Genomic DNA, 23,433 nt, shown 5'->3' with positions numbered 1-23,433 from the left:
GTGTTCAGAAAGCTGCTACCAAAAAATATTCTAAAGAAAAAGAGTCAAAATGAGGCTTTACAAATAGTTGAGGAAGGAAGGAAGGAAAGTGAAAGTGGAAGGAGAAAGGAAAAGACATACTTGACTGACTGGAGAATTCCAGAGAATCGCAAGGAGAAAGAAAAAGATTTTCTTTAAAAAGCGATGCAGAGAAATAGAAGAAAGCCATAGAAAAGGAAAGACAAAAGATCTTTTCCAGGAAATTAGAACTTGTAAGGGAAAGTTTTCTGCAAAAATGGGTAGTAAAAGACTTAACATGATAAAAGATTTAATGGTAGGGACTTAACAGGAACAGAAGAGATTAAGAAGAGGTGACAAGAATACACAAAAGATCTTAACTTCATCCATATGTAGAACTATCAGTTGCAGCAAATGAGAAGTTTTGAGTGTTGTAGATAAATTCTCTTATCTTGGCAGTATACTTTCTGGATGTACACGTTGATCATGAGGTTGATACACCCATTCCTAGAGCTAGGTCTGTGTTTGGGAAGCTCTGAAAAAAAGTGAGAGGGAATAGAGGTATTAGACTGACTACTAAACTGAAGGTTTTCAGAGCCACTGTGCTTATTTCATTGTTGTGTTGCCTATGAAATCAAGAACTGAATTACTGCCATTTAAATGGTCTTATCAAGATTCTGAAGATCACCTGGCAAGACAAGAAAGACATCAGACACGGAGGTCCTTTCTCAAACTAAACTTCAGAGCATTCCAACTCTGCTACAGAGAGCACAACTCCACTGGCCTGACCACATTGTTCAAATGCCAAGCATACACTTGCCAAAAAGTTTATTTCATGGAGAACTAGCAGAGGGTAAACACTCACAAGATAGTTAGAAAAATCGACACAAAAGCGATCTCAAGGTCTTAAGAGCTTTACTGTTGATTGCATGGCTTGGTTAACTTTAGTACAGGATCCCCTAGCATGGTGTGTCCTCATTAGAGAAGGTGCTGTGCTCTGTGAGCAAAGCAGAATTGAAGTAGCTAAAATAACAACAACAAAACAAAAACAAAACCCAAGAGAAAACCAAACCAAACCAAATGGTGCTTCATGAGATTGGGATTTGGCTCTGTGACTGTGTGATCTTGGACAAGTCACTTCCAATCCCTAAACATCACTTTCTCCAGCTGTAAAATGAGGTCAGGTTAGCGGATCTCTTATGTTCCATTCCAGTTCTGTATCCTATGCTGCAATTCTTTAGCCAAAGATGAATGAGATTAGAGTAGTGTCAAGCAATCCCATTTAGAGATTCTGGAGCTTGAAGGGCAACATAGGATTTAGGCTGAATATGGAAAAGCAAAAAACTTGGACTTTGTTCCCTCCTCATCCCCCATCCCCAACTTTGAATTATTTGTATGGTATATTTGTGACTAGAAAGAAGTTTGCCTCTCTATTAAACTCAAGTTTGTTTACCTTTCTGGTAGTCTATAGTAGTTTCATAAAAAGGCTTCTGTGGAATATAAGCTCTTTGAGGGCAAGAACTATTCCATTTTTGTCTTTGTAACCCTAGCTTCTATCAAAGTACCTTGGTAAATAAATAGATAGATATATTTACACATAAATGTATAAATTATATATATATGTATATACATATATATATATATAATTTATCAATTACCTTGGTAAATACACACACACACACACACACACACACACACACACACACACATATATATATATATAATTTTTTTTTTCCTGAAGTAATTGTGGTTAAGTGATTTGCCAAGGATAACACAACTATTAAGGCTATGAGGCTGAATTTGAGCTTGAGTCCTCCTGACTTCAGGGCTGGCACTCTATCCATTTAGCCATCTAGCCTGCCTCTCCCTTGGTAAATATTTATTGAATTTGAAGTGAAGTGAATTGACATGGTCTATGTCCTCAATAATATACTTATAAAATAAGGTATTGAAGAACTGACATCTACCAACTAATATATAACCACAGTACTGGCCTACTTGCAATTCTATGGGTGAGATGTTCAGTTTCCATCTCCAGTAGCTTTGGTCCAAGCCATTCTCAATACCTGGGTGGCATCCTTGGATATCCTCAAGGTTCAGCACAAATTTCACTTTTTCTCTTCTGCTGTTCTGTCTTTTTTTTCCCAGTTACCTTGCATTTACTTTGTATATATAGCTTATATTTTCTTATATTGTCTCCAATAGCAGGAAAATACTTCCCCCCCCCCCCCCGAGGCTGGGGTTAAGTGACTTGCCCAGGGTCACACAGCTAGAGAGTGTTAAGTGTCTGAGATCACATTTGAACTTGGGTCCTCCTGAATTCAGGGCTGGTGCTCTATCCACTACGCCCCCTAGCTGCCCCAGGAAAAGAGTAGGAACTTTCATTTTTGTTCTTTGGATAGGCACTTAGCATTTATTTAATAAACAAATGAAAATAGAAGTGCTGCTGCCCCTTAAAGACCATGGGACCTCTCTATCAGAATTTTTTTTCCATATCAATCATTCCAGTTTAATTAGCACCTGAGTGTTAAAATAATTTTGATGATTTTTAATTAAAAAGATAACTTCTTTCATACCAGTTTCATACAGAATTACAAATAAATTTTCTTGAGCATTTTCCAGAATAAAAATACTTCTATTTAAGCGTTTAAAATGGTCTGCAACAAAATGCCAGCAATTTAAAATTCGTCCCACCTTCCATGATCTGATGATGTTCCTTTTGTGAGTGCACTGGTTGCATATTTCTGCAACATTTTCTATCAAAATTGAAGCTAAAACTTTCCATTTAAGTTGTCTCCTCCATTAGAATGGAATTATCTGGAGATCAGGACTGCTTTTCTACTTGTATCTAGCAACTAGCTAAGGCTTTGTATACAGTAAGCATTTAATAAATGCTTAATTCCTTTAGTAACTCCCCCCCAAAAAATCATTTCCAACTGGAGAAGAGGGAAAACACAGAAAGTAACATCAGAGCCTGATCTTGATGAATTTTGAAGGACAAAATGAAGGTGAGACAGAAAGTAAAAATGAAGAAATTAGGGCATTCCAAGTGTGTTAACTTGTGATTCATGAGAAAATATGCTGAAACTACACACAGGAAAAGCGTGCAGGTTGATGACATCAGTGATGGTGGGAAACTTTGAAGTTAGTCCAAAGAAAACCTCAGCCTTCTTTTACATGCACTTTGCTAGTGGTACTGACCCCCTTGCAATTCTTTAAACAAGATAATATATAATATAAAGATATTATCTTTAAACAAGATAATAAAATCTCTCAACTCTGTATATTTTTGGGAGGCAATTGAAGTTATATGATATACCTAGGATCACACAGGTAATACGCATCTGAATTCAGGTCATCTTGGCTCCAGGGCCTGTGATCTATGTATCCACTGCTTCAATTCTATATATTTCCAGTGGTTGTTCTCGAGGTCTAGAATTCTTCTCATCTCTGTTTTTTGGTTTTCCTGGTTTCCTTCAAATTCAAGCAAGGTTTTTTTGGTTCCCCTTAAATGATAATATTTTCTACTTATATTATCTACAATTTTATATATATATATATATATATATATATATATATATATATATATATATATATCTTGTTAACAGCAATTATTAAATATCTGACTGGGTGGGGTAGGGAGTGAGTAATCATTCCAGATAGTGAGTCCATTCTAGATAAATGTGAACTCTTAGGTTCAAGAAATCAGCTTCATGAAAAGAGTGGCAAGGCTAGACAATAGCTTTGCAAAAGATTGGGGGTAGGTGGGTGGGTTTTGAGTGGATGGTAAATTCAATCTGGGACAGTAATATAATGTGTCAGTCAATAGTTCAATGCAATCGGAATATGGGCCTTTCTTTGAAAAGATTTTCTAAGTGTTTGGTACTAAGAAAGTGATAGTCCCATGGTACTCTGTCCTGGTCAGATGACATCTGGAGTCATGTGTTCACATTTAGGTAATTGGATCTTTGGAAGAATATTGGCAAATTGGAAAGCTTCAGAAATGGGAGAGGAACCAGGGTGGTGAAAGGTTTGGAGTGACTCTATACACATTTTAGAGTGTCAGAACATCCAAAAAGATGGAATAGGATATTTTCCAGCTAAAGGCAACTTAGAATAGAAGATCAACAGGAAAGGTTTGTGATAGCAGGGTGGGAGTTCAGTATGCAGCCCTGATACAGGACATAGCCCTGGCCTAGCCTGACCTCTGAGTTAATGGCAATACTGGTGGTTTCTAGACCTCTCAGCTCAGAAACATCAAAGAAGACCTGGAATATCAGCAGAACAGATCTGTGGATCTAGGGTGGAAGCCCAGCAAATAATCTCAGTGCAGGCTGGACCAGCCTAGCCTCAGCCCGGACCTCAGTGTCAGTAAGGTAGGGCCTCTGAATCAGCAGCAGTGCTGGAGGCTTCTGGACCTCTTGGCAGGGGATACAAGGGAGGACTTGGAGGATCAGTGGAGAGGGTCTGGGGTAAGTGGGTGGGAGAATGGTGAGAGTCATAGCACAGGTCATGCTAGCATAACCCCAGCATGATCCCAGCAGTGTTGCTTTAGCACACTATATCTTGCAGCTACTGTGGGGCAGGGATACTTCTAACAGCTTTAAGGCAGAAAAGTTCAGATTCCTAGAATGATCTCTGAAAACATCTGCATCTTGGGACAGTGCACTCTCCACCTTGGAAATAGCCCTATCTTAACAAAGAGTTAAACGATGCGTAATAGACTAGGAAAATGAGCAGACAACCAAAAAAGCTTCTGACTATTAAAAGTTATTATGTGAAAATAACACATTGAGAAGATGATAACAAAGTCAAAGCTCCTATATCCAAAGCTTCCAAGAAAAATAAGAATTGAGTTCAGGTCATGGAAGAGCTCAAAATGCACCTTGAAAATCAAATAAGAGAGAGAAAGAGGAAAAATTAGGGAAAGAATGAGAGTGGTGCAAAAGGAAATACAAAAGGCTAATGAGGAGAAGCCTGACTTAAAAAGCAAAATTGGCCAATTGGGAAAGGAGGTGCAAAAGCTCCCTGAGGAAAATAAACTCTTAAAAAAATAGAACTGAGTAAATAGAGATAAAGTCATTGGAATTTAAGATACAATAAAGCAAAACCAAAAAAAATTTTAAAAAGTAGAAGAAAAATCCTCTTCATCATGAATCTTTGGAGACTGTATTGAATCATTGTATTTTTAAGAAGAGCTAAGTCATTCACAGTTGATCATAACACAGTTTTATTTTGTTATTCATTGTTCTCTTGGTTCTCCTCACTTCACTATCCATCAGTTCATGTAAATCTTTCCAGTTTTCCTGAATTCATCTTGCTTGTCATTGCTTATAGCACAATAGTATATTCTATAACATTCATATCTCATAACTTTTAAAAATAATAGCCTTTTATTTTCATGCATTAACATTTACCTTCAAGATGGGGTGTCCATTAATCAGGAAAAGTTGTGGGATTTACACAGCAACAAGAAGATTATGTGATGAACAATTCTGACAGACATGACTTCAACAATGAGGTGATTCGGGTCAATTCCAATAGAGTTGTGATGGAGAGAGCCAGTTGCATCGAGAGAGAGGACTATGGGGACTATATGTGAATCATAACATAATATTTTCACCTTTTTGATACATTCTTCTATTCATATTTTCACAATTATCATGCTGCACAAGAAAAATCAGATCAAAAAGGAAAAAAATGAGAAAGAAAAAAAATAAGCAAATGACAACAAAGGTAAATGTTAATGCACGAACCAAGAGAACATCGTACACAATAACAAGATTATGTGATGATCAACTGTAATGGACTTGGCTCTTTTCAACAATGCTGTGATTCAAGGCAATTCCAATAGACTTGGAATAGAAAATGCATTTGCAGGCAGAGAGAGAACTATGGAGACTCAATGTGGATTGAAGCATAGTATTTTTCAGCTTTTTTGTTATTATTGTTGTCGTTTGTTTGCTTGTTTTTTCTTTTTTTGTGTTTTTTTCAATTTTGATCTGATTTTTCTTGTACCACATCACAAATATAGAAATATGTTTAAAATAATTTCACATATTTAGTCTGTATCAGATTGCTTGTAGTCTTGTGGAGGAGGAGGTAAGGGAAGAAGGAAAAAAATTGGAACACAAAGTTTTTACCAAAATAAATATTGAAAACTATCTATACGTGTATTTGAAAAAATAAATACTATAAAAATAAAAACAAAACATTACCGCACTTTTGTCTTTAAATATTTTCAGCACCTAGTACACAGTGCTTGGTTCATAGAGGTACTTCATAGATGCTTCCCTTTCATTTTTTTTTTTTCTCTCAATCTCTTCATCTGTGAAATCATCTGTGACATTATCTGTTCTAAAGCCCCTCCCAGCTCTGACATTGTCTGATTTAAGGCCTTCCCAGCTCTGACATTGTCTATTCTAGGATCCCTCAGTTCGAACATCCCCTGTTCTATGGGTCCTCCCAGCTTTATATAACATAATGTATATTATATAATCTCTAATAGCTCTATATTTTATAATTCTCTAATTTGCTTTTGTGCTTTTCACAGGAATGAAATATTTTGAAACTTCACCCACTGACCTCCAAATGTATCACTCATCCAATTATACCATTTTGTTCTGGGCTCCACATTTTAATGTAGTTGTGGAGGTCAGTTAGAGGGGGACCATTTCCTTTGGAGCTGGGTTCCAGAACTATGCTCTGGTTCCTTATGTCTCCGTGACTTGTTAGGGTTTTAGATATTGATAAACTGGATCATATCAAGAAGAAGGGGAGTAGAATGGTGAAGGGATAGAGAGTATGTTGTATGAAGATCAATTTCTGGAGTTAAAACTTGTGAGAGTGATGCATGTATCATGCAAAATCTAAGACTTGTCTTCAAGGCAGCTGGGTAGGACTGCGGATAGAGCTCTGGGCTTCCTGGACACAGGAAGTCCTGAATTCAAATGTGACCTTATGCACTTACTTACTAGCTGTGTGATCCCGGGCAAATCACTTCACATCTCTGATTCAGCTTCCTCAGATGTTAAATGGAGATAAGAGCATATATCTTGATAGATTATTGTAAGGATCAAATGAGACTGTATTTGTAAAGTGCTTAGCAGAATGTAGAATGTAAGCACATAGTAGATGCTTAATAAATGCTTGTTTCCAAGTGTTTGAAAAACTGCTATATAGAACAAGGGAGTAATGCCTAGTAGAGATGCAGTTTTAGATTCAATACATTTAATTTTATTGCTAAGGCAATCGGGGTTAAGTGACTTGCCCAGGGTCACACAGCCAGGAAGTGTTAAGTGTCTGAGACCAGATTTGAACTCGGGTCCTCCTGAATTCAGGGCTGGTGCTCTATCCACTGCACCACTGAGCTGCCCCTTAAATGCATCTTTGTTGAAAAGAATTAAATGGAAGGATATCTAAAGTGCCTTCATTTTTATGATCAATAGGCTTGCACCTCCCCTACTCAGAGGAAAGAGCACGCAGTGTTTTGAATTTGAATTCAGACCCCTCTTTTGCTCTTGCTGCTTGTGTAACTTTGGACAAGTCATTTAACTCTTGGTGTGGGTTGGACTAGATCGTCTCCCAAGTCTTTTCTAGATAAATCACGCCCTGTGCTCTTGGTATCTCTCTGCTGTCCACTGGGGCGTCAGGTGAACTTGACAGAGACTGTTGAACTTGGCACCCCATCAAGGGGAGACAGCTGCTCCATAAAGTGTTTGTTGAAAGAAACCATGGCAAAGTTTCTCTAATTATCATTGTGGTTAATTATAGGGCTATTCCTAGCCCTGACTATACTCCAAAGAGACTTCAAGTGCTGGTCCCTGAGCCCCAGGCACAGACTCCCAAAAGCATTATCCAGTGAGAGCTGGCTCGAGGCCTTTTTTGTGAAGTCTTTTCTGGAGGTGGAGGTGGATGCTTGGGTGGGGCAGAGGCTAAGAGTCAGACTACCCAGAATTCTCTTCCTGGGAGACTGGAGTGAGACACTGACCCATCCATTGCTTCAGCATCGTTTTGCTGTTTCTCTCTGGACCATTTCTATGGCATGGGGAACTCTCTCTGCTCTGAGACTGGTTGGAAAGCAAAGCTTTAGGGTGGCTGTTTAAATGCTCTCCTCTCCTCTTCCCATAATCACATGGTTAGTACCACAAGAGCCCTCAGAGGCCAGCTGGTAAAATCACCTGGTTCCTCAGAGGAGGAAACACAAGTCTAGATTTGTGACTTTCCCAACTCAAAAGAATCAGCCGTCCCTCAGGTTGAGTGCTCTGTTCCTTCAGTCAATCAATAAACATGTATTAAGCACCTACTAAGTGCCAGGCATTGTTCTAAGTGCCTTATCTCCATCTCCAGACTATCTTCAACCCATTTGAAATCCCACCTTTTACAATAAGCCTTGTCCAGTCTCCCTCAATGTTATAGCTGTGCCTATGTTAATTATCTCCAATTTATCTTGTGTATTATCTTGTTTATTTGTTTGTTTTGCTGAGGCAATTGGAGTTAAATGACTTGCCCAGGGTCACACAGCTAGGAAGTGTTAAGTGTCTGAGGCCATATTTGAACTCAGGTCCTCCTGACTTCAGGGCTGGTGCTCTGTCCATTGCACCACCCAGCTGCCCCTATTATCTTGTTCATATGTAGTTTTCATGTTGCCTCCATAGGAAGACCTGAGTTAAAATCTACTCTTAGATATTTACTTAGCTGGCAAGTCACTTAGCTGCTGTCTGCCTCAATTTCCTCAACTGTAAAATGGGGGCAAAAAATAGCACTTTTCTCACATGGTTATTATAAAAATAAAATGGGATAATATTTCTAAAATGCTTAGCACAGTTCCTGGGACACACTCAATAAATGCTCATTCCCTTCCGGACATTTCCTTCTCCCTCTCTTTGAAGTCAAGTACTGGTTTTGCTTTAATTGGTGTTTCTAATTCCTAACATTGTGCCTGGCACATAGTAGGAGCTTAATCAACATTTGTTGATTGAACATAAGATCACGTGAGCATAGATTTAAAGCTAGAAGCGACCTTAAAAATTGTATAGTCCAATCCTTTCATTTTATAGATGAAGAAACTGGGGACCATGAGCCCAAACTTTAGCATCTGGGAAATCTAAGCCAGAGTTGGGAAGGATTGAAACAATAACAACAAATCTAGAGGGTAATCCTTGTCTCATGAATAAAATTCGATTTGTACTGAGGAGGTCTTGGAGGGCTAGAAGACAACTCTAAAGAGAGAGACCTCTCAATGAATGAAGTAGCATTTATTAAGCACCTACTGTTAGCCAAGCACTGTGCTCAGTTTCTGAATGATAAAAGTGAAAGTCTTTGTGCAGAATTGAATTAGCCCAAAAGAAACAGGAGATACGCAGACTTGGAGAATCCACCCCAAATGTTCAAAGCCATGATTTGTGTCTGATCTATGGTAGAAAATTCCAAGTTCATACTGATTTGACCAGCCATGGGCAGACACATGGTAACTCGACTCTAACATGGTGATGTCATTTTGATCCTCTTCAAGTACAAAGAGCAATAAATAACCAGAATCTAGCCCTGGGGGTGGTGGTGGAGAGAAAATAACAAACATAATACACAAATGCATGTGTATATGTACATACATGGATACCAATAGAGGTTTGTACAAATACATCTGCATGTGTTTACATGTTTCTATATATGTGTATATAAGTATAGTGTGTGTGTATATATACAAAATATCTCCTATTAATAGTTTGCAAGTGGGGGGGCAGCTAGGGGGCGCAGTGGATAGAGCACCAGCCTTGAATTCAGGAGGACCCTGAGTTCAAATTTGGTCTCAGACATTTACACTTCCTAGCTGTGTGACCCTGGGCAAGTCACTTAACCCCAGCCTCAGGAGGGGGAAAAAAAATTAGTTTGCAAGTAGAGGGCAGCATGGACCCCAGGAGAGGGTCCTAGAAATGTTTTGTCAGGGTTCTATTTCTCCATTCCCACCTGACTCGATCACTTTGTCCTCCCATCTTTTTTAGTCCTCCTTTGAAAAGTTTTCTCACAGGAATTTTCCCAAGGCACACCCCAGAGAGATGACTATTATGTGAAACCTTGCTTAGGGACTTTTTGTATTCCCCACCCCTTCCCTGAGGACTCTTGGGCTTGGGAGAGGGAGAGGGTGGATCAACCAGATTTTCTCTGTGGCTTTTCTCTAGCTTTAAGTGGACATTGTCATCCAATTGCAAGTTGTCAGGACAGGAGGATGCTCCCGGGGAGGGTAGGGCTGCATCTAGGTTTAATGAGAAGTAGGGAAGGAAGTGGTGGTGACTCTAGGAGGAGATCCCCTGGGGAAATCAGAGCAGGGGCTCTTTCAGGCTAAATCTAGTGGTTACCTTTGACCTTTACCCAAAAGGAGGGGAACTGGTCCTGTGATTTCTTGGTCCAGGGAAATCACAGGTAAAGAAACTTTGTCATTCAATTCCAATCATTAGTTTCTCTAAATCTAGTCCTAGAGAGTTGCCTAGAACTCTGAAAAGTTGTCAGTCAGTTGTTAAATACTTACTAGGTGCCAGGCAAAAGCAGCTAAATGGCACAATGGATAGAATGCCATGCCTGGAGTCAGGAAGACCTGAGTTAAAATTTCACTTAAGACACTTACTAGCTGCGTGACCCTGGGCAAGTCACTTAACCCTTGTCTACCTCAGTTTCTTCATCTGTAAAATGTCTATGGAAGGAAATGGTAAACTACTCCAGCATCTTTTTCAAGAAAGCCACAAAAGGGATCGGGAACAGTCAGACATAACAACAGCAGCAATGGGCTTTGCCCAAGGTCACTTAGCCAGTATGAATCAGGTCTGGAATCCACTCCTCCTTGGCTCCAAAGCCAGTTTTCTATCCACTAGACAGCACTACTTCTCTCTTGCATATAGTAGCTAATTAGTGAATACACATTGTTTGCTAGTGCATTTAGTGTGGTTTAAGTGTTTATGTGGAGGCAGGGCATTGAATCTTGCAGGCCCTGAACATGTGAGCATTCTAGGACTCTGCATTAAGGTTGCTCAAGCATGTATCTACCACTAACTCCATGATCTTGACTAAGTCTCTGTGCCTCAATTTTCTTATTTGTAAAATGGCTGGGCTAGATGTCCTTCAAATCTCCGACCCTCTGACTGTGCCCAAGGATCCACATCTCTGGGATGGGTAGTTTCTCTGCTCCTTCTGCATGGTAGGAGTGCACTAACTTGAAATAAATATCATTATTGCCATCATTGTGGGACATATGCTAACCAATAACCCCTGTTGTATGAAGGTGAGGTAACATCACCTATGGACATGAACTTCCTTCTTCTCTTTAACCATGGAAAAGTGAAAAATATGCCAGCAGACCATTGATTGTCTCCTAGAGTCTAGGCTAAACACCCCAGAGAGAGCAGGCAGAAAATTGCAAGTTTCTGGCTAGAATGAGTCATGGGCCAAGTGTCCCTCCCCAGGTCCCAGCTCACTTGGGCATGATAGAGCTTGTTCTGTCTCCCTTACTAGAAATTAGAGGAAAATCTCCATCACTGCTGCTCGAGGACCACTGGGATTGGCTGGAAAAAGAAATAAGGAAGAGAAAGACTCATCCTAGTCATCCTTTTGAACTTACCAACTCATTTTCAAGAGGTGGGCTGGGTAAATCATTGTTGGGCTTGGCCCATCTCAGCCAGGCCAATCCTTTCCCCGGGGCAAGGGAGGAATCTCAATGGGACAAAGCTGCACAGCGTGGAACTGAGACTAAGTGAAAGTTCTGGGAACTGTGGGTTGTAGATTTTGTCCATCCCTGGTAGGGATGGGAATCTTGTCTTCTCTGATAATTCTGGAGGCTCAGGGCTGCACTTGCCTGTGACCTCTGGTTCTCCCTACCTCCCAGAAGTCCTCTTTCTTTCTTTCTTTCTTTCTTTCTTTCTTTCTTTCTTTCTTTCTTTTCTTTCTTTCTTTCTTTCTTTCTTTCTTTCTTTCTTTCTTTCTTTCTTTCTTTCTTTCTTTCTTTCTTTCTTTCTTTCTTTCTTTCTTTCTTTCTTCTTTCTTTCTTTCTTTCTTTTCTTTCTTTCTTTCTTTCTTTCTTTCTTTCTTTCTTTCTTCCTTCCTTCCTTCTTCTTCCTTCCTTCCTTCCTTCCTTCCTTCCTTCCTTCCTTCCTTCCTTCCTTCCTTCCTTCCTTCCTTCCTTCCTTCCTTCCTTCCTTCCTTCCTTCCTTCCTTCCTTCCTTCCTTCCTTCCTTCTTTCTTCTTTTCTTCTTTCTTTCTTTCTTTCTTTCTTTCTTTCTTTCTTTCTTTCTTCTTTCTTTCTTCCTTCTTCCTTCCTTCTTCCTTCCTTCCTTCCTTCCTTCCTTCCTTCCTTCCTTCCTTCCTTCCTTCCTCTTCCTTCCTTCCTTCCTTCCTTCCTTCTTCCTTCTTCTTTCTTTCTTTCTTTCTTTTCTTTCTTCTTCTTTCTTTCTTTCTTTCTTTCTTTCTTTCTTTCTTTCTTTCTTTCTTTCTTTCTTTCTTTCTTCTTCTTTCTTTCTTTCTTTCTTCTTCTTTCTTTTTTAATGTTTTATTTTAATTAATTTTATAATTATAACATTTTTGACAAGTACATATGCAGAGGTAATTTTTTACATTATCCCTTGTACTCCCTTCTGTTCCGAATTTTCCCCTCCTTACCTCCACCCCCTCCTCAAGATGGCAGGCATTCCCATACATATTAAATATGTTATAGTATATCCTAGATACAATATATATGTGCAGAACCGAATTTTGTTGTTGTTGTTGCAAAGCTAGAATTGGATTCGGAAGGTAAAAATAACCTGGGGAGAAAAACAAAAAATGCAAACAGTTTACACTCATTTCCCAGTGTTCCTTCTCTGGGTGTAACTGATTCTGTCCATCATTGATCAATTGGAATTGGATTAGATCCAAAAGTCCTATTTCTAATACAAAACCCTTACAAGATTGTAGAATTGTGGAGACTCACCCCATTTTGGTTAAGATTCTGGGATTATTGATGTGGGGTTGGGACTAGAATATGTGGATCTATGGCTTTGAAAAGCAGGAGTGATGGAATGGCAATATAATGGATGGAGGCTTGATCTAGAGCCCCAGGAATTGTCAGAGAAGAGCTCTTCCTATCTGTGCCAGATGGGAATGGGGCAAGGACAAGCACTCTTAGTTCCCAGAGAAACAGCATTGTTATTTTTATTTTTTTAGAATTTCTAATTTGATATATATATTTTTTATTTTAATAGTTTTTATTTACCAGATATATGCATGTGTAATTTACCACATTGACAATTGCCAAACCGTTCTAATTTTCCCCTCCTTCCCCCTCACCCTACAGATGGCAGGTTGACTCATATATGTTAAATATGTTAAAGTATAAATTAAATACAATATATGTATACATGTCCAAACAGTTGTTGAGAAACAGCATTATTATTACAGCATTATTATTCTCATTTTATAGATGTGGAATTTGAGCCTAAATTCTTTTTTTTTTTTTTTTTTTTTTTTTTTTTTTTGAGATTAATTAACTGAGTGATTGTGGCCAGGTCATCTAGTCTTTCCAAACGTTTCTGTGAAATGGAAATCATGATGACACTTACCTACTAAGGTTGTAGTGAGGATCATTTGAGATAATGAATGCAAAATGTTTTGCCAGACTTTTAGTAGAGTTGTGAACTGACCCAAACACTATGGAGAACAATTTGGAACCTTGCCTGAAAGGTTATAAAACTTTGCATATCCTTTGATCCAGTAACACCACTACTAGGTGTGTATCCCCAAGAGATCAAAGGAAAAAGGAAAAGGTCCTATATGTACATAAGTATTTATGGCAGTTCTTTTTGGGGTGCTAAAGAACTGGAAACTAAGGGGATATCCTTATGATGAGGTATGATAATAATCATACTTCAATGACTGAACAAGTCAGGATATGATTGTGATGGAATTATATGAAGAAAGGAAGAGAATGGTTTCAGAAAAACCTGAGAAGATCTGCTCTCCCCCCAAAAAATTCACAAGTTATTTTCTATAATGTAGTCAAATGTTGACTCTTTTGCCTACCCAGCTCTGTGCCTCATCTAGATGTAGTTTACCATGGCTGCCTCCAGTGAGGTCACCTGCGTTTAGCTCCCAGCTCTAGTGTGCACTACCTGGCGAATGCTGGCACGGGTTATTTCTTCTTTCTGAAGGTCAGGCTCTCCAGCCATTAAAACAGACACTGACTACATCACAAGGCTGTAAAACAAAACAAAACAAATTACTTTTTTTTTAAAAAATAGTTTTTATTTACCAGATATATGCATGGGTAATTTTACAACATTGACAATTGCCAAACCTTTTGTTCCAATTTTTCCCCTTCTTCCCCCCCACCCCCAGATGGCAGGTCAACCAATACATGTTAAATATGTGAGAGTATAAATTAAATACAATATATGTATACATGACCAGACAATTAAAACAAAATACTTTTGAAAATTGATTTTAATCTATTTTCTTTTATATTACCTTTATTTATTAACACATGCCTCCATCTCCTTTGCTCAATGATTCTTCCTCCCTTGTAACAATGAATTAAAACAAACACTTCAGCAAAGCTTAACACATCAGGCAGGTGGACAGTTTGAACAAAGTTCCTCCCTCATTACCTCTGCAAAGGCAAGCAAACAAACAAACAGGAGGGTGGTGAATTTTTTGCGATTTTTCTTTAGGCCAAACTTATCATTTGTAATTACACAGATTTCAGGTTCTTTTTATTTCTTTTTTTAATGGTTGTTCTTTGAATTTACATTGTGAAATTAGAGGAGAAGGGAAGGAGATACCTTTCACAACTATGTTCTTGACCAAACAAAAAACTAGATATGGTCCTAAAAGGTAAAAATGAATTTTTTATTACATGAACTTGAAAAATCTTACTCCAACCAACAACAGCAACAACAAAATCAATGCAGTGAAAATTAGAAGAGAAATAGTCACCTGGAGAGGGGAAATCTTTGCAACAAATGTCTCATGGGAAACATCTGCTGACCAAGATGTATAAGGAATTGAAACAAATACATAAGCATAGAGAAACTTCCTGATAGAGAAGTGGTAAAGGTTATGGACAAGCAGTTTTCAAAAGAAGAAATGTTAGACTATCACAAAATAGATGAAAAAAAATTCCCCATATCACTAATAATAAAAGATTAATTTAAAAAAAGAAATTAAAACAACTCTATCTTTCAATCTATCATATGGGTAAAGATGACCCAAAAAGGGAAATGACAGTTGTTGGAGGGCTCTGGAAAGGCAGTCACACTAATGTAGTGTTGCTGCATATGAATTAGTCTAACCATTCTGGAAAGTGATTTGGAATAATACTTTCTCCAGTCAATAAATTCCTTTTTTCTTTTGATTTAGGGATTCAACTACCAGACATACACCTCATACATATAAAAGACCAAGGAAAAGGACCCATGTGTGTGAAGATATCTATAACAACTGCTTTTAGATTTATCAAAGAATTGAAAACAAAAAAAATGATTATCACCTGGGGAGTGTTGTATTTTTAAAGGAATATGGGACAAGTGTGGTACTGTAGCTAAATAGCACAGTGATAGCACAGTGGATAGAGTACTAGGTCTGGAGTTTGGAAGATTCATGGGTTCAAATCCAGCTTCAGACTTATACTTACCTGTGTGACTCCATATTCTTCATCTGTCAAATGAGTGAATAAAGGAAATCGTAAGTATCTCTACCTAAAAAATTCCAATTTGTGAAGATTTGAGACCCATGGGCTATGGAGAATTGGATATGACTGAAAACACTTGAATGATAAAACCCAAAATGTGTTTGGTTATTCTTTAGTTTAGTTTGACTATTTTTCTACTGGTTATTTTGTCCTAAATTTAAAAAATTCTATAAATATGAGGAATTATTATCATACTCTAGAGTGTTCATACTCTTTTGGAGAAGTAGGAATGATGGTGAGAAGTGACACAGAAGCAGATTTTGACTCAATATAAAGAAAAACTTCCTAATTGTAAGAGCGATCCCAGAATGAAATGTAATGGCTTCAGAAGTAGTAGTTCCCTATAACCGAAATTTATTTAAACATTGTTAACATTTATTTAAACATTTTTGCCTATTAGTATTTAAATACCAGTGAGACGATCACTTGCAGATATTGTAGAGGAGGTTCAGGTCTGGGAGGGAGGTCTCTGAGGTCCTATCTGGCTTTGAGGTTCCCTATAATGGGAGTTTTGGGAAATAAGAATCCAATAGTTTAGTTTTAAGGGAAGCTTCAAATACCCCCATAGCTTCTCCTTCATCTCTCTGACCACTCTGCTAGGTCTAGGTACAAAGAGAGGATGGGTAGCATCCAGGCACTTTACAGATATTTTCCATATCTCTTCATGTCCATGATCAGATTTGAAGGTTTTGTGATCATTGCCTCATTCTGGACATTCTAGACATCATCATCTCATGCCCCAGTGTTGCCTCAGCCCCAAATCTGTGAGCTTGTTTTTCTTTTTTCTTTTTAGCAATCACAGTGTCTGGTTGGGAAGAAGACAATTGAGTAATTGTTAGGAGCCTAGATAGTAGTTTGTTTTCATAAAGCAGATAAACCACCTCCTTTTAACCCAGTCAAACAGCTTGGGCATTAGCCAAGCACATAATCACCAAATGTAATTATAGCTTTCACTTATATAGGCTTTACCAAGCTCCTTTTTACAACAACCCTCTAAGCAAATGGTGTCAGTGTTGTTAATCTCATCTCTTAAATAAGGAACCTGAGACTGAGGGGAAAGACTTGTCTGGTCAAAGAGTAGGAGGATGTCTTTTGACATTGACGTCCTATACTCTCTCTATTGTCATTTGTTCAACTGAAAAACTGTCCTTTGGTGGAGGGATTATATTTGACCAGCTTGGTCCTAGAGGGCAGAACTAGGAGGAATGGGTGCTGGATTCCAAGACAAAAATTAGATTTTATGAAAGGAGAACCTTCCTAATGGGCAGCTAGGGGGTGCCAGAGAGAATAGAGTGGCAGCCTGGAGTCAAGAAGACTCGTCTTCCTGAGTTCAAATCTGGCTTCAGACACTTATAAGCTGTGTGAACCTGGGCAAGTCACTGAACCTTGCTTTCCTGTTTCCTCATGGGATCACAAAGAGTTGGACATGACAGAGCAGCATATAACATATATTTTTGTTTCAATTCTGATCTAGATCTTAGTCATTGAATGGGTATTGCTTCAGACAAACTGAGGCCTGGAAAGACCTTGATTAATTAATTAATTAATTAAAGCTTTTTTTCCCCCAAAAAACCATATGCATGGATAATTTTTCTACATTAACCATTGCAAAACCTTATGTTCCAATTTCCTCTCTTTCTCCCACCCCCTCCCCAGATGGCAAATAATCTAATACATATAATAATCTAATATGTGTTAAATCCAATATATGCATACATATTTATATAATTATCTTACTGCACAAGAAAAATCAAATCAAAAAGAAAAAATGAGAAAGAAAATAAAATGCAAGTAAATAACAATAAAAAGAGTGAAAATATTATGTTGTGTTCCACATTCAGTTCCCATAGTCCTTTGGGTGTAGATGGCTCTCTTCATCACAATATTATTGGCATTAGTCTTAATTATCTCATTGTTGATAAGAGCCACAGAAAGACCTTACTTTAGAAAGGCCAAGGACATCCATTGTATCCTGGATCATTGTCTACCACTGGACTTGGATGACTCTGGAAAGAGACAGAGGCTGATGACTTTGTACAACTCTACTTCCATTAAATTTAATTCACCTGCAAGTCAAGACATCAGAGATAAGGACAAACAACTACAACATTGTTACCATGAATTTACATGTTGGAATACTCTTCAAGTTGGCTTCTCCTTTCTCCTTTTCCTTTTAGGTATTGTCTTCCCCTGTAGAATTAAACTCCTTGACTGAATGTGGATTAAAGCATAGTATTTTCACCTTTTTGGTTGTTTGTTTGCTTTTTTTTTTCTTTTTTCTTTTTTTTCTATTTTTCTCCCCTTTTGGTCTGATTTTTCTTTTGCAGCAAGAAAGTTGTTTAGAACCTAAAGAGGATTGTTTGCTGTCTAAGGAAGAAGGAAGGGAGAGGGAGGGAGAAAAATTTGGAACACAAGGTTTTTGCAAAGGTAAATGCTGAAAATTATCTTCGCATGTATTTGGAAAAATAAAAACCTATTATATTTTTTAAAAAGAATGTAAGTTCACTGAGTGAGAAATGCTTTCTTAAAATGGAAACTGAGTGGTTGCCCATCAGCTGGAGAATGACTGAATAAGTTATGGTATATTAATGTTATGGAATATTATTGTTCTGTAAGAAATGATCAGCAGGATGATTTTAGAAAGGCCTGGAGAGACTTCCATAAAATGATGCTAAGTGAAGTGAGCAGAACTAGGAGGTCATTGTACACGACAACATCAATATTATATGATGATTAATTCTGATGAATGTGACTCTTTCCAACAATGACATGACTGAAGCCAGTTCCAATGATCTTGTAATGAAGAGAACCATCTACACCCAGATAGAGAAGTATAGGAACTGAAATGTGGATCAAAACATAACATTCTCACTCTTTTTGTTGTTGTTCACTTGCATTTTGTTTTCTTACTCATTTACTTTCTTTCTTTTTTTTTTTCATCTGAATTCTCTTGTGAAGCAAGAGAATTGTTTAAATATGTTTATACATATTGGATTTAACATATATTTAAACATGTTTAACATATATTGAATTGCTTGCCATCTGGGGGAGGTGGAGGGAAGGAGGGGAAAATTTAGGACACAAGGCTATGCAAGGGTTAATGTTGTTAAATTATCCATGCATATGTTTTGAAAATAAAAAATTTAAATAAAAAAAGAAATAGGAGAAATGCTTTTAAAATTTCTGATTATATTTATATACATAGAACTTAGTATCGTACTTGGAATCTAGGAAGTGCTTAATCAATGCTCATTGATGCTATCCCAGAACTCTGTTAACTTTGACATCTACTTGGGAAGACTTGTATGAAATGATGCCGTATGAAGTAGAAGTAGAAGAACAATTTTTACCCTAAAATGAGCATTGCAAAGACATATAACTGTGAAAAACTTAAGAACTTTGATCAACAACATCACCAACCACAATTTCCTGAGGACTCATAATGAAACATACTGTCTATTCTAGAGGCAACTAGATCAGGAAGATCTGAATTAAAATTTGACCTGCTTCATAGTAACTTCATGATATTGAGTTCATCATATACCTTTGCTTGCTTCAGCTTCCTATTAAATGGGGTAATAATCATAATACTACATCCCAAGATGGTTGTGAGGATCAAATGAGATATTGCTAAGCACAATGCCTGGTGCACAGGAGGCACTTAACAAATTATTATTCCCTTTCCCTGTCTTGATAGAAAGAAGAGGAACTCAAGTGTTTCAACTCAACTCACTGAGTGAGACGTATATTTTTGGACATGGCCAATATGGAGATTTGTTTGGCTTAACTGAATATTTGTTACAAAGCTTTTCTATTTCTTTCTTTCTTTCTTTCTTTCTTTCTTTCTTTCTTTCTTTCTTTCTTTCTTTCTTTCTTTCTTTCTTTCTTTCTTTCTTTCTTTCTTTCTTTCTTTCTTTCTTTCTTTCTTTCTTTCTTTCTTTCTTTCTTTCTTTCTTTCTTTCTTTCTTTCTTTCTTTCTTCCTTCCTTCCTTTCTTCCTTCCTTCCTTCCTTCCTTCCTTCCTTCCTTCCTTCCTTCCTTCCTTCCTTCCTTCCTTCCTTTCCTTCCTTTCTTCTTTCTTTCTTTCTTTCTTTCTTTTCTTTCTTTCTTTCTTTCTTTCTTTCTTTCTTTTCTTCTTTCTTTCTTTCTTTCTTTCTTTCTTTCTTTCTTTCTTTCTTTCTTTCTTTCTTTCTTTCTTTCTTTCTTCTTCTTCCTTCCTTCCTTCCTTCCTTCCTTCCTTCCTTCCTTCCTTCCTTCCTTCCTTCCTTCCTTCCTTCCTTCCTTCCTTCCTTCCTTCCTTCCTTCCTTCCTTCCTTCCTTTCTTTCTTTCTTTCTTTCTTTCTTTCTTTCTTTCTTTCTTTCTTTCTTTCTTTCTTTCTTTCTTTCTTTCTTTCTTTCTTTCTTTCTTTTTTGGAGGGGAGGGAGATGGAATGAAAGAAAGGGCAAAAGAAAAGAAAAGAAAGAAAATAAAATGATTTTATTAGTTTTTTTAAAGAATGGAAGAGGAACATATAAAAGTCTAGAAGGAAACACAAGGAGGACAGCTTTGAAAGTTATATGTTGAATTTAATCTATCTTTAGAAAGAAAAACAAGCTATATAGAATAGAGATTTGTGGCTTCACATATAATCATCTTTTTTTTTTTTTTCTGTTCCACTTTGTATATGGAGATATTAATTTTATTTAATTTTTGGTAGTCCAGAATACTTATTGGACATTTTAAAACATAAAATTAAAATATTTATACAAATAAAATAAATATTATGAAAATTAATGGGGAAATAGTTCACTAGGGAAAAAGCTTGCAGCAAATTCCTCTGAGAAAATTTGATGTTCTAGATGTAGAGGGAATTGATATAAATATATAAGAATGAGGATTAGTCCCAAAAGAGAAATGGATTAGCAACAATAATTCCTATGGGACAGTCAGGTAATACAGTGGGTAGAGTGACCAGTCAGGAAGATTCATCTTTCTAAGTTCAGACCCTTACTAGTTGTATGATCCTGGTCAAGTCACTTAACAATGTTTGTCTCAGTTTGCTCATCTATAAAATGAACAAGAGAAGGAAATGGCCAACCACTCCAGTGTCTTTGTCAAGAACTCCAAATGGGGTCTTGAAGAAATTGACATGATTTGACTGAGCAACAAATATTTCAATATTTCTATAGCACCCTAAGATTTGCAGAAATTTCATTTGAGCCTCAAAACAAACCCTAGGTTATTATTATCATTATTATTCCCATTTTATAGATGAGGAAACTGAGACAGAAAGAGGTTAAATTACTTGCCCAAGGTCACACAAAGTAAGGCAATATTGGAGCTTGGTCTTTCTCACCCCTTAAGTCCCATACACTATCACTTTTGTCACCTAGTGGCCCAGTCGAAGATATGAACAGATATGTATAAATAAGCTGCTTTCAAAGGAAAAAATTCAAGTTATCAGCAACAATCTTAAAAAAACTCTGAGTTATTTGGAACAGGGCTTTTGTTCTGCTTGGGGGGAGGAAGGGGACGCATAACAGAAAGAGGATCTCTTTAAAAATAAAATAAAGATTATTTAGCAAATTTTTTAAAAAGCAGAAGGGAAGGAAAATAAAAAGAGAAATATAAATCAAAACATTTTAAGGTTCTAGCTCATATTCATCAGATTGGCAAAGACTACAAAAAAGGAAAATAATAATTGTTGCAGAGCAGGTAGGAGGACATGTAAAATAATGCTACGTTGGTAGAGTTGGTGGACTGGTCCAGTCATTCTTTGGAAAGCAAATTGGAATTATGCCCAAAAAGCTATTAAACTGTGTATGCCCTTTGATCCAATGATACCACTACTAAGTCTATACCTCAAAGAGATCAAAGAAAGAGGAAAAGGAACTATATGTATAAATATATACAGTAGCTCTTTTCATGATGGCAAAGAAATGGGAAACTGAGGAGGCTGCCCATTAAGTGAGGGAATGGATGAACAAGTTGAGGGTATATGAAGGTAATGGAATATTACTGGGCCATTAGAAATGATAGATGGAATTTTTCCATAAAAATCTGGAAAGATTTGTTTAAGCTGTGGGAAAGATTTGTTTGAATTGTGGTAGTGGAGTGAAGTGGGTAGAAATAAGAGAATATATTATATAACGAGAATATTGCAAAGAGAAACAACTCTGAAAAACTTAGTTAATCTGATCAGCACAATGACCCACTACAATTCCAAAGGACTCATGATGAAACATGCTGATGAACTCAAGGTGCAGATCGAGTCATATTTCTTTTGGACATAGCCCTTGCAGGTATTTAGTTTGCTTGACCAGACATGTTTGTAACAGGGTTTTTATTTTACATCTTTTCTCAGTGGGAGGAGAAGGGGAGTTTAGAGGTACACAGAGAGGAGTTTTTTGAAAAATACATAAAAGTAAGGGAGGGGAAAGACAAAAATATGTTTTAATAGAATTTTTCATCATAGCAAAGAATTGAAAACAAAGTAGTTGTCTATCAACTATTGAACACATTAGAGTATATGAATTTAATGGAGTAATATTGTGGCTTAAGAAATGACAAAGTGGGGTAGTTAGGTGGGAAAAAGTATCATCTCTGGAGTCAGGAGAATCTGAATTCAAATTGGGCCTCAGATATTTACTAGTTGTGTGACCCTAGGCAAGTCTACTAATCCCAATTGCCTCCCTGCAGGCCAAATCTAGCCCACTATTTGTTCTTGTATGACCAACCAAAAAAATGTGATTAAAGGGATGGATTCAGAGAAATCATGAATGCCATATTTAATTTTCTTCTAGGTTCTGCTTCTGACTTCTTGGTACCTTCTTCCTCCCTCCTCCTTCAGTTCTTTTTTAAGTATTCCACCCCCCCCCCCCCCCCAGGCTTGCCCAGGGTCACACAGCTAGGAAGTGTTAAGTGTATGAGACCAAATTTGAACTCGTGTCCTCCTGAATTCAGGGCTGGTGCTCTATCCACTGCGCCCCCTAGCTGCCCCTTTTTTAAGTATTAAAAAATTTTTAAACATTAGAACATAAGCTCCTTGAAGAGATAGAATGTCTTTATTTTTGCACTTAATACAGTCCCTGGCACACAGAAAGTGACTAGTAAATGACAATTGCCTATTGCTGACTATCTTCCCCTTGAGAACAGAAGTTCCTTAAAAGTAGGTATTTTTTTTCTTCCTTCCTTCCTTCCTTCCTTCCTTCCTTCCTTCCTTCCTTCCTTCCTTCCTTCCTTCTTCCTTCCTTCCTCCTTCCTTCCTTCCTTCCTTCCTTCCTTCCTTCCTTCCTTTCTTTCTTTCTTCTTTCTTTCTTTCTTTCTTTCTTTCTTTTCTTTCTTTCTTTCTTTCTTTCTTTTTTCTTTCTTTCTTTCTTTTCTTTCTTTCTTTCTTTCTTTCTTCTTTCTTTCTCTTTCTTTCTTTCTTTCTTTCTTTCTCTTCTTTCTTTCTCTTTCTTCTCTCTTTCTTTTCTCTCTTTTCTCTCTCTCTTTCTTTCTCTCTTCTTTCTCTCTTTCTTTCTCTCTTTCTTTCTTTTCTTTCTTTCTTTCTTTCTTTCTTTCTTTCTTTCTTTTTTCTTTTTTTTTTGCACACAGCAAAGGCACACAGTAACTGCTTACTTAAATAAACGCTTTACCTAGCTATCTCTTGGAAGAGAGTTGGAGTAGACCAGGTAGTGCTTCTTAACTTTTTCCAATCTTGGCCCCCTTTTCATCAAGAAATTTTTCTGTGATTCCAGGTATATAGGCAT

Source organism: Sminthopsis crassicaudata, chromosome 1 (assembly GCF_048593235.1).
Source record: "Sminthopsis crassicaudata isolate SCR6 chromosome 1, ASM4859323v1, whole genome shotgun sequence".
In the NCBI taxonomy this organism is placed as follows: Eukaryota; Metazoa; Chordata; class Mammalia; order Dasyuromorphia; family Dasyuridae; genus Sminthopsis; species Sminthopsis crassicaudata.
Note: the sequence above shows the minus strand (reverse complement) of the source record.